This window comes from Epargyreus clarus, unplaced genomic scaffold (assembly GCF_041222505.1).
Source record: "Epargyreus clarus isolate Ecla_fem2 unplaced genomic scaffold, WU_Ecla_fem_2.2 ptg000011l, whole genome shotgun sequence".
NCBI lineage: Eukaryota > Metazoa > Arthropoda > Insecta > Lepidoptera > Hesperiidae > Epargyreus > Epargyreus clarus.
The window spans coordinates 36,156-49,461 of NW_027332219.1; the positions used below are offsets into that span (position 1 = coordinate 36,156).

The 13,306-nt window shown below is 35.2% G+C and overlaps 1 protein-coding gene across 1 annotated transcript in view; it reads left to right on the forward strand.

Annotated features, from left to right (window-relative positions):
- The first annotated feature begins 975 nt into the window (after positions 1-975).
- Positions 976-13,306, forward strand: part of LOC140745774 (uncharacterized) — a 124,215-nt gene continuing 111,884 nt past the window's right edge. Inside the window, exon 1 of the mRNA XM_073077669.1 lies at positions 976-1,034. The gene's annotated coding sequence lies outside the window, so the exon portion shown is untranslated. The remainder of the gene's footprint in view (positions 1,035-13,306) is intronic.

Consider the following 13,306-nt stretch of genomic DNA (forward strand, 5'->3'; position numbering starts at 1 on the left):
ACCTGGGATTCGAACATCGGACCCCACAATTGAGAGGCCAAATTTCAGATGCTCAAATTTTCTATGGTCATCAACAGTATATTACGAGTATTATGTCATTTTCACTCGATTCCACCATTCTATTCAATTAATATAAGAAGTTTTAAGTAGCCGTATATGCGTAAGTTTTCTAACTTTGTTCTTCAAACAGTTTCATTGATTTACAGTGTACATATGAATAAAAACTAGACCACAGAAATATAATAATAATATGATGGATTTTTCTACATATATATATCTATATATCACTACTCTACGACGACTAGATAAGTATAGACTAGAGATAAGTGTATTTCTTCCCACACCCTTCACATCGGGACACCACGCTTGATTCTGCTGTTAATAGGCATATATAGCGGTGGAGCCTCTGGAGTTGAACCTTGAAGAGCTCTACCACCTTCTAATACTAACTTTGGAAGCGCTACGAAATGGAACTAATTACGGCCACCTATTCAATTAGTGACCGCGTTCGACGTTGCTTAGCTTTGTTGTTCTTGATATATATTATTAAGTAAAGATGCGATCTTTACTTATAATATCTGTAGCGCCCAATATTTTAGGTTTTATTTTAGATATTGAAGTACCAAACTAGCATTTACTACTACTGGTACCTATAGACAAAGTTAACTAACTCCAGAAAATATTGGAGTCCTACCTGAGGTCAGCCACTTGCATTACTACCCTTGAGGACTAAGTTGGAACGCTGCGGATAAATTTCTCTCTTGTCACATAATTTTGGGATCAAATGAGAACAATTAGCGTGCGTATTTAGTAAGTAAAACGCTATAGTCGCATTATCTCTAATATAACAGTCGTATGTCGTGGTCGTGAGGGTCGCGATAATCCCGCGTTATCTAAATCCCGCGTCGGGCCGGGATGGGGTGATCCCGGGGAGGGGGAGGACACGCTCCATCCTTCAGTTGAGTCAGTTGCTGGCGCGGCGCGGCCGTGGACGTGAGTGTTTGTGTGCGACTCGACCTCCGGGCTTCGTTCCGGTGAGTTATCACTTAAAACTAAATACTATTATGTTTTTTGGTAGTGCTCGAACCGAATATGATTAGATCTAAGCATATTTATGTAAGTTTAATTCATAATAACGTCAAATTTTGGTTGTTGCGTACAGTGCGTGTTTTCGGGCGGATTATTTGTTTTCCTCTGAATTTCAGTGACTGTGCTCTTTATGTATAGTAGTGTAGGAGCAGATATTAACTTCATTCATCATCAACCCATTATTGTTTCTCTGTTGGACGTAGCTTGAAATGAGAGGACCATCCATCATGTTTAAGTGCGGGTTGGTAGATGTTTTGAGAATTATGGATAAATCACAGGTATGTAGGTCTTCATGATGTCTTGTTTTATAACAGAAGAGAGTGATAATTTTTAATATTCTCCTTATTTTGTAAATCTGGTATATTGGATTGAAATTTTGGCAGTGATACAGTGAAGACAACTTGAATATCAATATTATTTTTATTGTAAACTCTAGGCTACAATTAGGTATTATTATTTATATAAGAGATGTCTTAATTTATACACTAAAATCGTTTCGGAAAATGTCCAAGTGTGAGTGGAGCTTGAGTGTGGAAAGTGGGTCTTAAGGATACCCAAGAGGATATGTTAATTATTTATTTCTGATTTTTTTTTACAATAATTACATACAATACTTAGCCTTGTGCCAAATTCATAATTATTCGATTTTTATTTTGTAGTAACTTCGTTATTTGTATGTACTACAGCTCGGACAAAATACTTGCAGTAAACTTGTTTTTTAAATGAGAGATCCCTTGTTATTTTATATTATAACACACATTTTATGAACAATTTAACCAAATACATATTAAAGTACGAAAAATGTTACTTTATAAATATAAAACCGCGAGTAGGTTCAGTAGGAGGGCCTAAGGGTATCACGCAAGGGAAGCACCGGCGCGTTCCTTATCTATCGCCGTACATAGATTTAAACCCAGATCAGCGGACGAGTACTACTAGCGTACCCATAGTCCCGACAAAGGGCGTCCAGAAGAATATCGTGAGGTTTAAGCCGGTAGGAGTCCGGCATCTCTTCGCCGCAGCTGAGAGGAACCCATGAAAGGCTTCCCCATAAAAAAGACCTAGACGATATTGATAACTTTGAAATAAGTCGGATCATCTCGTATAAGTATCTCCCCTTACCACACAACCCAGAAGACAACAGCGCCCTGTAGTAGTCAGAAATAAGAGTTCTTCTTCAAAACACTTCCTTATTATCCAAGAAGTACGACTACTGTGTTACAATCTTTCTAAAAGTATTGAAATAATATTTAAATGACGAAGGGTCGCAGTACAGCGTCCAACCGAACCCCTTATAAAGCTGTACAGTTAAATGTTTATGGCGCAAAATATTTTACACACGAAGTAGGGGTGGAGATTGATCGAGCACTTGTTATTGTTAAACGGTGTGTGGTCATACGCTATCGTGTGAAAATCGTTGTGTCGTTTTGTTAAACGGTTATCTAATGCCATCCCACTGATTCGTAGAATCTGATTAGTTTAGACTTTAGCGCACATTAATAGTACCACCTAGTTGTTAAGAAACTCGACTTGATCGAAGGGTCCGAGGTTAAAATCACGCGCATTTGAAAACTCAGGGATGCGCGCACGGCGCGCATCCCTGAGTTTTCAAAGTTATGTGCGTATTAGAAATTAATTATCACTTGCTTAAACGGTGAAGGAAAACATCGGACCTGTATATCGGAGAAATCTTAAAACAAAAGAAAATCAAGTGAATGTGGAGTCTACCAATTCGCACTTTGCCAGCGCGGTGTACTATGTCCTAATCATTCTGAGAGGAGACCCGTACCCAGCAGTGGGACAGTAATGGGTTGATGATGATGATGAATAATTATCAAATATCCAATATTTTGCCTGCCAAAGATCGGCAATTCACAATTTCTTCATATGAGACATTTTCAAATTTAGATATATTAGTAGGTGAAAAGTGGATAGATTGATTATTAATAATGGGGGTGAGTAGGTACTTCTCCACGCGAGCCAAGTATTTGACTTCCTCTCCCTCTCTACAAGCTTCTGAAAACATTATATATAAATTCCCCGGTTTTTCCTTTTATCGAGATTACCTTATCATTAATATACACTTACTTGTATCAGTAAAACTGAAAACGACTAGTAAATTGACGTAATAATATTAAAATAAATGGACACACATTTAAACTTATTCTTGATTAATATCTGTAAGATTGTTCTGAAGTTAGCTCCTAGCAGAGCTCTCAAAGTTTCTGATCTAGTGACCTTCGATGTAACGTGTGTCTTTCCAAACTCAATTTACTTTGATTGTAAAGTCGTAGTAGTTTCTGATAGTGTATATTTCTTTCTGATGGAGTCATTGATGTATTCTTCAAATAATCGTGTAAGTTATACAAATCCATCTTTTTCAAATACGGGGTTCGCTTGGGGAGACGTACTTAACTGGGGCGTTCCAATTTAGTTTTCAGGGGTAGCAACGCATATGACTGCCTTCTGGTAGGACTCTTGTCTATTATAGAGTTAATTGTGGACTAAATCCTAATTAATTAGCCAAGTGATCCGTGCTTAATTAGTTATGATTTAGTCCGCACCACATTGCCGTGGCACCACCTACCACAAACACCGCCTCAAAAATCGTTAATCCTGATGATTATGATAGGAATAATGGGAATAACAAAATAATATAATTAAAATTGAGTATAACAAAATAACAAAAATCATGTATTGTCATCGGTTCTTGAAATTAAAGTTAAAATTTTAAATTAAACTGACCGTTCAAAGTGGGTTACAGTTAATTTAATTAAAAAATCAAAGATCCGACTGCACTAAAAAGGCTGAAGTAGAATTTGCAACAACAGTGAAATAGGCGTTTCATTTTTATCCAGAAAGCCCAGTACAAAGTTTCATAGTAGGTAAATGCTTCAAAATCAAAAGATGTTCAATCAATATTCCTATTTTTACCCGACTGCCAAGGAAGGGTTATGTTTTTCGCGCGTATCTTGTATGTTTGTCTTTCTTTATTTGAATCGATCTTACAAACGGCTGGATACATTTCGACAGTTAAGGTGTCATTATATTCGTCTCTATGACCCGAGTGTCCTTAGATAGGTGTTAGAAAAAAAAAATCAAAAGGGCGAATTTTTGGCGCGAAATAGTGACACATTTAAAAAAAAAAGTTTACGGAACCTATCGAGTGGGGTATCAAATCAAAGTAAATTAAACGTAGATTATAAAAACATATTTGTATATATATAAAACAGTAAGATGACTGACTGACAGACTAATTAAATGACTTTTTCAGTTTTTAGAAATCAAACTACAGCCAAAACCGCTCAACTTAGCGTTCTGAAATTTTGCACAAAGGTTCACTATATAGCGTAAATAAGTACTAAGAAAGGCCTTTTGGAAATTCTACCCCTAAGAGGGTAAAAAAGGGGAAAACGGTTTTTTTGAAATCCTTTAATTTTGAAGCAACTGCTACAAAATTTTGTATTTGGCTTTCTGGATAGGAACAAGGACAGGTCTGTTTATCCCCATCCGAAAAATTAACCCCGTAGAGGGTAAAATAAGGGTTAAAAGTTCATTAAAACAATCGTCAATTTTGAAGCAAACACTATGAAATTTTGTATTTAGCTTGTTGGATAAAAATAATGAAATTATATCCAATACGAGGTAAAATAATGACTGGAACTTTGAATTACTGAAGTTATATATTTTATAGAGCGTAAATGGTGGATTGCTTTTGCGAAATAGTAACACGTTTTAAAAAAAGATAACTAAACCTATCGAGTAGGATATCAAAATAAAGGAACTTAAAAGAGATTACACATACGTTATATAATATATACATATGTATAACTCATCGAGATGACTGTCTGACTAAATGAGTAGTGTTGCTGTGATAAAGATGCAAAGGGAAACCGCTGAACTTAACAGTGCTGGAATTTTAATCATAGGTTCTTTATATAGCGTAAATGAGCGCTACGAGGACAAAATAGGATAATATTGTTAGAACATATTTTGTTTTTGAAGCAGATACCTACTATGAAACTTTGTATTTGGCTTTCTGGATTAAAATAATAAAACGCCTATTTCTCCGTTTTTGGAAATTCTACTTCAGCTTTTATAGTGCAGTCGGGTTTTTTGATTTTTTAATTAATTACTTGTTTCCTCGTAGTGTTCATTTAAGCTATATAAAGAACCTATGTGCAAAATTTCAGAACTCTAAGATCCGTGGTTTCGAATGTACGTTAATTTCTGAAAAATGAATTAGTCATTTAGTTAGTCAGTCAGTCCGACACCTTGCTGCTTTATATATACAAATATGTTTTTACCCGACTGCCAAGGAAGGGTTATGTTTTTCGCGCGTATCTTGTATGTTTGTCTTTCTTTATTTGATCCGATCTAACAAACGGCTGAATGAATTTCAACAGTTAAAGTGTCATTATATTTGTCTCAACGACCCGAGTGTCCTTAGATAGGTGTTAGTAAAAAAAATCAAAATGGCGGATTTTTGGCGCGAAATAGTAAGACATTTAAAAAAAAAAGTTAACCGAACCTATCGAGTAGGGTATCAAATGAAAGGAAATTAAACGGAGATTATAAAAACATATTTGTATATATATAAAACAGTAAGGTGACTGACTGACTGACTAACTAAATGACTTTTTCATTTTTCAGAAATCAACGTACAGCCTAAACCAAGGACCTTACAGTTCTGAAATTTTGCACACAGGTTCTCTTTATAGCTTGAATAAGTACTAAGAAAGGCCTTTTGGAAATTCTACCCTTAAGAGGGTAAATTAGGGGAAAACAGTTTTTTTGAAATCCTTTAATTTTGAAGCAACTTCTATAAAAAATTGTATTTGGCTTTCTGGATAGGAACAAGGACGCACTTATTTATCCCCCTCCGAAAAATCAACCCCGTAGAGGGTAAAATAAAGGTTAAAAGTTCATTTGAACAATCGTCAATTTTGAAGCAAACACTATGACATGTTGTATCAGGCTTTTTGGATAAAAATAATGAAATGCTACCTTTAACGAGGTAAAATAATGACCGAAACTTTGATTTACTGAAGTTATATATTTTATAGACCGTAAATGGTGAGTTTTTTCGCAAAATAGTAACACGTTTTAAAAAAAGTTAACCAAACCTATCGAGTAGGGTGTCAAAATAAAGGAAATTAAGAGGAGATTACATATACATTATATAATATATCTTAAATATAAAATTATCGTGTTAGTTACCGTACTCCTCCGAAACGGCTTCACCGATTTTCACCAAATTTTATATACATATTCAGTAGGTCGAGAATCGGCCACTATCTTTTTTTTTACACCTAAGTGATAAGGGTTGTTCATCCTTAACATTTTTTTTATTTATATGGCAACACAACGTTTGCCGGGTCAGCTAGTACATATATACTCGTATATACACATCGAGATGACTGTCTGACTAAATGAGAGAGTTGTTGTGCCAGAGATCAACGCAAAGGGAAACCGCTGAACTTAAGCGTGCTGGAATTTTACACATAGGTTCTTTATATAGCATAAATGAACAATACGAGGATAAAATAGGATAATATTGTTTGAACATCTTTTGTTTTTGAAGCAGACACCTACTATGAAACTTTGTATTTGGCTTTCTGGATAAAAATAATGAAATGCCTATTTCACTGCTTTTGGAAATTCTACTTCAGCCTTTTTGGTGCAGTCGGGTTTTTGATTTTTTAAATTAATTACTTGTTATAATCTCCGTTTAATTTCTTTTCATTTGATACCCCCCTCGATAAGTTCGGTTAACTTCTTTTTTAGGGTTCCGTACCCAAAGGGTAAAAACGGAACCCTATTACTAAGACTTCGCTGTCTGTCCGTCTGTCCGTCTGTCCGTCTGTCCGTTTGTCACAGGGCTCTACCGCTTAAACCGTAATAGATAGACACATGAAATTTTGACAGAGGAGGCATAACGGTGGCAGCTATAACAACAAATACTATAAATAAAATAAAGTTGAATATTAAAGGGGGTCTCCATACAACAAACCGGATTTTTTCGACATTTTTCGATCTAACTGTTAAACTGTACTAGGAAGACGGTTGAATTTTTTATAATACGTTTACTACTATAACTGGTATTATAATAAATACAAATAAGAACCATAGAACATATTTTAATATACTTATTTTAATTTTATTATACTTTGATTACGTATAATCGTCGTCCCATTGTCACCCCAACGCCATCTATTTGTGTGTTATATAACTAAGTATTGTTGAAAATTTACGTATCATTCATCATCACCCCAACGCCATCTATTGTTGTTTCATATGACTAAGTATTGTTGAAAATCATAAAATGAATTAAAATAATGAACATTTGGTAGTACGGAAGCCTCCATGTGCGAGTTCGACTCGTACTTGGCGAATTATTTAAATGTGTTACTATTTTGCACCAAAAATCCGCCATTTTGATTTTTTAACATCTATCTAAGAACACCTGGGTCATTGTAAAAATATAATGACACCTTAACTGTTTAAATTTATCTAGCCGTTTGTTACATCGAATAAAGAATGACCAACTTACAAGATATGCGCGAATAACATAACCCTTCCTTGGCAGTCGGGTAAAAATCGAGTTAAAAAATTCCGTTACACCTACATACATATCTCTACATACAGGTCAAGCTAATAAAAGCGTGGTAAAAATTGGTAAAGATTTACTAATACATACCTACTTATTTTTAATACATAATAAGCAAATTAGTTCAGAAGGTCATCTTCAAATGTTGATATTATTTGAGCTGAATAGGTTATTTCAGAGCGCAAAACAAGCAATTTTAGAATGCATCTCAAAGTGTATCACACGGCGATAATGGATATCGCGCCTGGAGCAAGATCAGCGTCCCGAGGGATGGCCGGGTGGCGATCGATTCCACAATCTCATTGTACGAGACTGTAAGACATGTGGGAATGCAGCGGGAGACGGGACACGTCGGGATCGTTTAGCGTTGCTGTGGTGGCTTTGACGCATACATTCATACACATTTGCTATTTGACGTTATTTTTTTAAAGATTGAAGTATTAGTAAGTGGACTGCATATTCATTTAATATACGGGGTGAATTTTTCAAACGGGCCCTGAAGGACCAAATCCGAAACTATAGGGATTAGCGAAAAATGCTAAAAGGTGTAACGAGGCCGATTTTGATAAAAACTAAAATTGCATCATTACTTTTTTAAAATAACTTTTCCACTAGCCGGGAATCGAACGAGTTCATTTTGAAAAATCCACTATTCCACTATCTGATAGTGCTGCTTATAATAATCAAAATCTGGGAAGTAATGATATTTGACAAACTAAAGGAAAAGCGTCAATTTTAAGAAAATACATATTTTTTCATATTAATTTGGCAGTCAAGTTCCCGCCATTCATCAATTTAAACATTTCGCGTATTAACAATTTTTTGGCTCAGTTCAGTTTCAAATCATTCGAAACGAACGTTTTGTTCTCCAAGAATTTATATTTTTATGTCCGTCTTAGTTAAGGTTATTTTTAGGACCATTATAATAGATTTAACTTGCTATGGCCGGAGTTTCGTTTAGTACAGATGTAAAGTTAACAATTTGCGAGAATGACTTTTTCGAGTCAAATCCGAGTGATTACTAAACAAAGAGATATAGAAAATCATATTTAACGTTGAAATGAAGTTGTAAACAACAAACAATAAGAGTTTACTATTTAATCAGTTATCTATTGTTATTAAAAAATAAATCCAAAAAACTGCGGTAACTTATTTGCCAAACTAATACTCATACTACGCCGTATGTCATGGTCATAATATCGAATAATTACTTGATTAACCAACAAATTCTTCAATGGTATGACTTATGTATGTTTTTAAAGAATTATATTGCATTGTATAATCCTTAAGGATTAGTACGCCAATGTATGGAAAAATATAAATTATCTTTAGAAAAATCCTTTTCCTTTAATTTGTCACATAACATTACTTCCTAGAATTTTATCCTTATAAGCGACACTAGATAGATACTCAGATAGTAGAATAATATACAGGGTGTAATTTTTTTCAAAATGAACTCGTTCGATTCCCGGCTAAGGAAAAAGATATTTTAAAAAAGTAATGATGCAGTTTTAGTTTTTATCAAAATCGGTCTCGTAACTCCTTTCAGCATTTTTCTAATAATAATCCTTATAGTTTCGGATTTGGCCATGAAGGCCTATTTGAAAAATTCACCCTGGATATGTATCTATATGTATTTAGTTATCAATAGTTAAATGAAGTAAAACCGTCTATGGTTCAACTCCGGCAGCACCACCGCCACACCTAATAACTTCTGCATTTCTACCAAATAACAACAGTGTTTAACGCTGATGTGTTATGTTTGAAGGGTGTAAGTAAGGGAGATATACTTTTCCGTGACATTCCAACTTAGTCCTCAGGGGTAGTGGCGCATCTGTGGCAGACGTCTGTGTAGGTTTTGCCACGATGTTTCCCTTCACCGTTTAAGTAAGCGATAATTAATTTCTAATACGCACATATATTTGAAAAATCAGAGGGGCCTGAGATTTGAACCTCGGACCCCTCGATCAAGAGGCCGAGTTTCTCAACCACTAGGCTATCAGTGCCTATTTGGGGTTACTTACAGATTCTATTTACTAAAAATGAAAATAGCTCCCGACATTTTCTTGCTTTGCCACATGACAGTAGATAAGTTTGTTTCGGGTATAACACCCATATAATAAAACAACTTAGCAGGATTGTCTCCTAAGCGTTACAAGTTTCAAGTCAGCTCCATCTCGGAGCGATCAATACGAGTGTGACTGTGTGCGTCACACATGATGCACCACACACACACACACACACACACACACACACACGTGACTGGAATACATGTTCGGACATAACGCATTTACGACGACTGTTTGATGCCCCTAGTCTGTTTTTTGGGACTGCATAAAGATTACCCATGTGTGCAAATTTCGTAATATTTTTGCATGTTAAGAGAAATTAGACCAGACATGGAGAAGAAAAGTGTTGTGCACAATTTTTTTTTTATAATATAGGGGTAGCAAACAAGCATGCAGTCCACCTGATTGTAAGTGGCTACTGCCGCCCATGGACATCTGTAATCTACCCCAGATAGAATTAGATATTCCTACCTAAAGTCGGCCACAGATGCGCCGCTACCCCTGAGGACTAAGCTGGAACGCCTCGGAAAAGTATGTCTCCCTTACCACACTTTCAAAACGGAACACAGCAGCGCTTAACACTGCTGTTATAAAGAAACGTGTTATTAGGAAAACCGAAAAGTAATCAAAATTTTATTTCCTAGCGAAAAATCATTATGTTGCACGTGAATTAATGTAAAGTTGTGTTAATGCAAAGTAAAATCAGGATAAATACCAAAATACAACAAATATATTTCATCTCTTTCGTGTTTGAATATTTGAAATAACGAATACTTTCTGAACCCATTATGATTTGTTTTTCAAGTGGGAACAAGACGAAGTGTTGCCTTCTTAGAAGGTCCAACCAAATCCATAGATCAAAACTATGGTGGAAGAGTTATATCACAATATTTTGGTTATATGGTCATCGCTCCCCAACGCTGGTCGTCAACCGACCCATTGGTGGTACAAGGGAGTGATAGTAAGCTCAATTGCCAACAAGGGTTCGTTGGTCACAGTCCTCTGGGAACTATATCTCGAGGGAAGCTGAAGTATGTGTAAATAGCGACGTATTTATCGAGATTAATGCGTACGCCTAATTATCGCCATTAACCCTTTACTCTTCTTACTGGAGGCTGATTTTCTGTTAGAATGAGACATTTTATTTTAAAAACAATAAAAAAAAAATTGGTACGTGTGAGTTCGTCTGTTATTTCAAACATGCCTTCAAAATCTCATATCTAGGCGCACGGCAGTGCACAAGGCCTAGTTGTGGCCTGAAGCACACAATATTGCGCGCAACTTTTCAGCACGTTTTCTTTTATCACATATTATTATCGTTATCAGTCCACATCGTGAAATATTGTGAATTTTGGTATGCATATAAAGGTCGATAAAGAACTGCAAAGTCAAAAACGTATAAAGTATAAGCAATTGACAGAACTTTTAATTAAACACACATAGTAGGTACATACCTGAGTACATACTCAGTTATGTATTTGAGAGATAAGAAGGGTTTGTTTAGGATTTCAGTACTTTAAGATTACTTTGTATAAGTTTTTTGTGGAATTATCTATTCAGTAGAACAAAGAGTTACATGTCATTGACATAAAAAGAAATGCGAAAATGTGTAAACCAAAAAAAGTCGTCGTTACATTATTGCATCTCCCGAGGGTCCCAGAGGTCCCGGGGGTCTAGATTAATGCGCCAGACCCCACACTGTCAGAGCGGTTATCTCAGAGTATGTCGGAAATGTCAATTAGAATCAGAGGGTGCGCTGAATCAAATTCTGCGGGTAATTTCGTATTTGGAAATAAAATAAAGCTTCCTGAACGCTTTTATATTTACCCTAGAGTAGTGTTACCGGTGTCGTGTGTGTCTTTATACAGGAACATAATTATGTCTGGGTGTTTAGATCTAGAATATAATGATAAACTTTTATACAATCGTAAGGTAAATTTTGCACGAAAGTTGTGCTCAAAACAGATCGATATCTTTTTAGGATTAATCATACAAATGGGTAAGAAATTGCTTAAAAGTTTAAAAGATTACATTGTGTAATTACAGTCACACTTCAATGTATTTTTTGTGTAAATATATAGAAAGGAAAATATATTTTAAAATGTCAATTAGTTTTTACTCAATTATTTCTATACATCAGTTAGCTACTTCCTACCACAACTACAAAATACTTTTCCGAGGCGTTCCAGCTTAGTCCTTGGAGTAGCGGCGCATCTGTGGTAGACCTCAGGTAAGAATATCTAATTCTATCTGGGGTTGGTTACAAATGTTCATGAGTGACAGTAGCCACTTATCATCAGGTGGACTGCATGCTCGTCTGCTGCTCCTATATTATAAACAAGTAATTAATTAAAAAATCAAAAAACCCGACTGCACTATAAAAGCTGAAGTAGAATTTCCAAAAACGGAGAAATAGGCGTTTTATTATTTTAATCCAGAAAGCCAAATACAAAGTTTCATAGTAGGTATCTGCTTCAAAAACAAAATATGTTCTAACAATATTATCCTATTTTGTCCTCGTAGCGCTCATTTACGCTATATAAAGAACCTATGATTAAAATTCCAGCACTGTTAAGTTCAGCGGTTTCCCTTTGCATCTTTATCACAGCAACACTACTCATTTAGTCAGACAGTCATCTCGATGAGTTATACATATGTATATATTATATAACGTATGTGTAATCTCTTTTAAGTTCCTTTATTTTGATATCCTACTCGATAGGTTTAGTTATCTTTTTTTAAAACGTGTTACTATTTCGCAAAAGCAATCCACCATTTACGCTCTATAAAATATATAACTTCAGTAATTCAAAGTTCCAGTCATTATTTTACCTCGTATTGGATATAATTTCATTATTTTTATCCAACAAGCTAAATACAAAATTTCATAGTGTTTGCTTCAAAATTGACGATTGTTTTAATGAACTTTTAACCCTTATTTTACCCTCTACGGGGTTAATTTTTCGGATGGGGATAAACAGACGTGTCCTTGTTCCTATCCAGAAAGCCAAATACAAAATTTTGTAGCAGTTGCTTCAAAATTAAAGGATTTCAAAAAAACCGTTTTCCCCTTTTTTACCCTCTTAGGGGTAGAATTTCCAAAAGGCCTTTCTTAGTACTTATTTACGCTATATAGTGAACCTTTGTGCAAAATTTCAGAACGCTAAGTTGAGCGGTTTTGGCTGTAGTTTGATTTCTAAAAACTGAAAAAGTCATTTAATTAGTCTGTCAGTCAGTCATCTTACTGTTTTATATATATACAAATATGTTTTTATAATCTACGTTTAATTTACTTTGATTTGATACCCCACTCGATAGGTTCCGTAAACTTTTTTTTTTAAATGTGTCACTATTTCGCGCCAAAAATTCGCCCTTTTGATTTTTTTTTTCTAACACCTATCTAAGGACACTCGGGTCATAGAGACGAATATAATGACACCTTAACTGTCGAAATGTATCCAGCCGTTTGTAAGATCGATTCAAATAAAGAAAGACAAACATACAAGATACGCGCGAAAAACATAACCCTTCCTTGGCA